General features: G+C 45.5%; 1 long non-coding RNA gene across 1 annotated transcript; it reads right to left on the minus strand.

The window, feature by feature from the left end:
- Positions 1-799: 799 nt before the first annotated feature.
- On the minus strand, positions 800-2,739 carry LOC146856322 (uncharacterized). The gene is made up of 2 exons (XR_014980931.1): positions 2,704-2,739; positions 800-1,997 (listed from the first exon to the last, which is right to left on the minus strand). It is a non-coding gene; the product is annotated as an uncharacterized LOC146856322 (long non-coding RNA).
- Positions 2,740-3,515: the final 776 nt, after the last annotated feature.

A 3,515-nucleotide genomic window follows, 5' to 3' on the forward strand; every position in this document is an offset into this window, starting at 1 on the left:
CGTTGCCTACTCAGGCAATACTTCTTTTATTCTTCTCTCTATACACTACGTGTCCAGCTGAATAGATTCCTGTGTAATAGTCAACTGTTTCCCCTTATCCAGCAATTGGAGTATCTCAGCCACATTATATCAGACCACAGCCCCCTGTTTCTGTATCTGTAGCCGGAGGAGGGGAAACCAGTAGTGCACTGTAAGACTCTTCCGGCTGGGATGGCCTCCACAAGGCCATTTTGGCTTATTTTAAGAGCAACCAGGGAACGGCGTCGGCCAGTCTTGTTGAATGGGATACCTTTAAGGTGGTTGTGCGAGAGTATTTTCTTGGTGACTTGGTGGGTATCAGGAGAGACCTTGAACAGAATTTGACCAGTCTGCAAGACACTATTCAACAACTGGACAACCAGACTTGTGGCCAGGGCTGACAGAGGCCAGAGAGCAGTATAGTATTCTTTTAGAGAAACTCGGATGCCATGGGTACAAGGAGTATATAGCCAGAGCCGATGAGAGAGATGATAAGCCAGGGCAGTTGCTGTAGTGATGGGTGTGACTGGAAAGGAAGTGTTCTCTTATTACCCAGGGGAGATTGCTAGGTAGAGGCCTGGTGTTCTCCCAGTCGGATAATTTTACCACCTTCTGAGACTATTATATGACGTTTTATGGGAAGCAGGCTGGGGGTGCACCAGAAGCCATTGATGCCTTTCTTCACCCCTTTTTTACTGTGCCGATTCACTGAGGAAATAGCAGTGATGCTCGGAGACTCCATAACACCCCCTGCAGATTAAGTGAGCCATCTGCAACATCACCCAGATGGCCTACTGGCAAACATTTCTCTGCTTTTGCTGGAGTGCTTGTGCCAAGGTTGGCTGCCCTTTCTGCTGTGTCTTGGGAGAATTGCTGACCTCCACTAGGGATGTAAAGGTGGTTCCCTTCCCTAAGATGCAGGCACCAGAGGAACCTATCATGGGCTAGTCTTTGTCCATGTTGAACATAGACTTTAAGGTCCTGAGTAAGATGCTGGCAATGTGACTGCTCCTACATATACACACACTAGTCCTCTAGGCTTTATAACAATATGCAAATCTTCCCTGAACCTGCGCCGTTTGTACATGCTCATGCATGCCCCAAATCTGCCAGATGAGGGGCAGATGTTATTGGTGTCTTTCGGCCTGGAAAAGGCATTTGACATGGCGAACTGGGCATACCTGGAGATGGTCATGTTTAAAATGGGGTTCATATTTGCCTGGATATAATGGGTATCCATGCTCTATTCTAACCCCACTGCCAGGGTGCGGAGGGGTCATTATGTCTCTGACTCCTAAAGGATCCTCTTGGGAACCAGACAGGGATGCCCGCTGTCTCCTCTCCTGTTGGCACTGGCCATCGAGCCCTCGAGCCCTCGGCTATACTGTGCAGGGAAAGAGGTCGAGGTAGGGGCATTGTCCTAGGTGGACCTGAACACATTATGTACCTGTATGCCAACGACCTACTGGTATATGTTGTGAACATAGTGACTGATGCCCCATGCATGTTGTGGCTGCTACAGGAGTTTGAAAAGACAAAAAGTTGTGTTGGGATGCACACCATTCTTACATCATAATCCATGTTACTCCGCATTTATTTCATCAACATGTGCATGCTCATTGGCTAGATGACATGCCCACAAGTCACCAATGTAAACAACTGTAGCAAGATGGGGTGTCTGTGCGCCCCAAGCCAATGGCACTGCTAAGGCAATTTTGACACATTATTTGAAAATTATTATTTCGTTTTGACGTAGTTTAAACAATGTATTCATTTCTTCTGACTTCACTTTAATGACTTTAAACAGATTAAACATTCCACACGCGGAATACTTCGCAATTTCCCAAGCTTCTCATGCTGAAGTTGTGCCTCTCCAGGCCTCTTTCAAGAACACGACAAATGCGAGTGGTTCGTCGTAGCAGTGTTTATTAAAAGACCCAATGCATTTTAGGCTTAAACAAGCCCTTCGTCAGGGGTAACTGTAAATAACAATAAATTACCATGAGACTGTAAACATCATATTTATACATGTTAGATCGCTATATCATATCAGATGAACCCCATATTATGCAAGTTCCCATGTATTATCACATTCTGAGTACCTTCACACGTTGTACAAATCCTTAGCCCCTTAACTTATGACTGGCCATTCCCACTGTTTAGACAAATATCTTCTCTTACCACAACAAGTATTTTCATTATTTGTCAAACACCTAATTTCCCATACTAATAGCCAAACCATCCCCGCCAACCATCCCCGCTGATGAAACAAACAGCCTCTCTTTTGTCCTACCATTCCATGCTGTCCCGGTTTTTTCGTGTCCCTCCCACTAATCTCTCCCTTTCAATAAAAATTACTCACCATCTCACCCCTCATTTAATTCACTCTCTCTAAACACCATTCGCGCACCCTGGACTCTCCCGCATTCGCCCGCAATCCACTATTGAGCCTCCCCAACATCATTTAATTCTCGCTCTCTAAACACCATTCTCCTTCCCTGCACGCTCCCACATTCACTCACAATTCACAGTTCCGACTCCCCGAAATCCTATGATATTCCACATCCATGTATCATCCATCCATACTCATATACTCACGCTGATTTATTCCTCCCCCCCACTTTTTCCCTAGTGCATCACTACTACATTCCATTCACAAACAATAAACCACACTCTTTCTCGTACCTGCACGACTTTTCGAACCGGTCCATTCCCATCTCCTTTCCAAACAACATAACTCGCTGTTTTCTTCCTATCTAATATACCTAAACAGCCCGCTTAAGCCCCTCCCTAATTGGGTGCACATGATGATCCCTCAGCCTGGGTTTTTTTTGCGCCATTATGTCACTTTTTAGTTCAAACAACTACATTTCCCACAATGCACAGTACTCAAGATCCGAAGGAACGACCTCTACGAAATTTCAACAGTCTCTTTCCATGATATAATGCTGCCCCAGTCTGGCCGCAATGATTAAAAAAGTGTAATCTTTTGTTTAATGTCGCTTTCTTAAGATTCAATGTTTGTACCAACTAAACACCAGCTAATTAGACGGACCGAGATGTTTCGCCGATCGTGTGGTGCATGAAAGGGTTCCATATTTATAAAGCGGTGTTAAGCCACGCAAAGTGGCTTAACGCCACTTTGTAAGTATGGAAAAAGAACAATTGATGGACAGAATGCAAAACAATGTCATACATTCACCCCAGTACAGAGATCTGGGCTCAAATCCATTGTTTTTTTGCCCATGCCATTCCATTTTGAACCCAGCCATATGCAAGTCAGTCTTGACCCTGTGACCAATGGGAACAGTCCAGCCAGAACTGCCAGGCCAGGTCATCCCTGAACTGGAAACAAGCATCCTAGGACCGGTTTCAGGGTTTCATCCCTCATCAGCCAGGATAGCTTGACTCCAGTGGCATGGAGAGCACAGGACCCACGTCTGGGCATACACGTCCCACTCCGGTGACAAATGAAAAAAGAACAAGTGATGGACAGA

Source organism: Triturus cristatus, chromosome 4_1 (assembly GCF_964204655.1).
Source record: "Triturus cristatus chromosome 4_1, aTriCri1.1, whole genome shotgun sequence".
Taxonomy (NCBI): domain Eukaryota; kingdom Metazoa; phylum Chordata; class Amphibia; order Caudata; family Salamandridae; genus Triturus; species Triturus cristatus.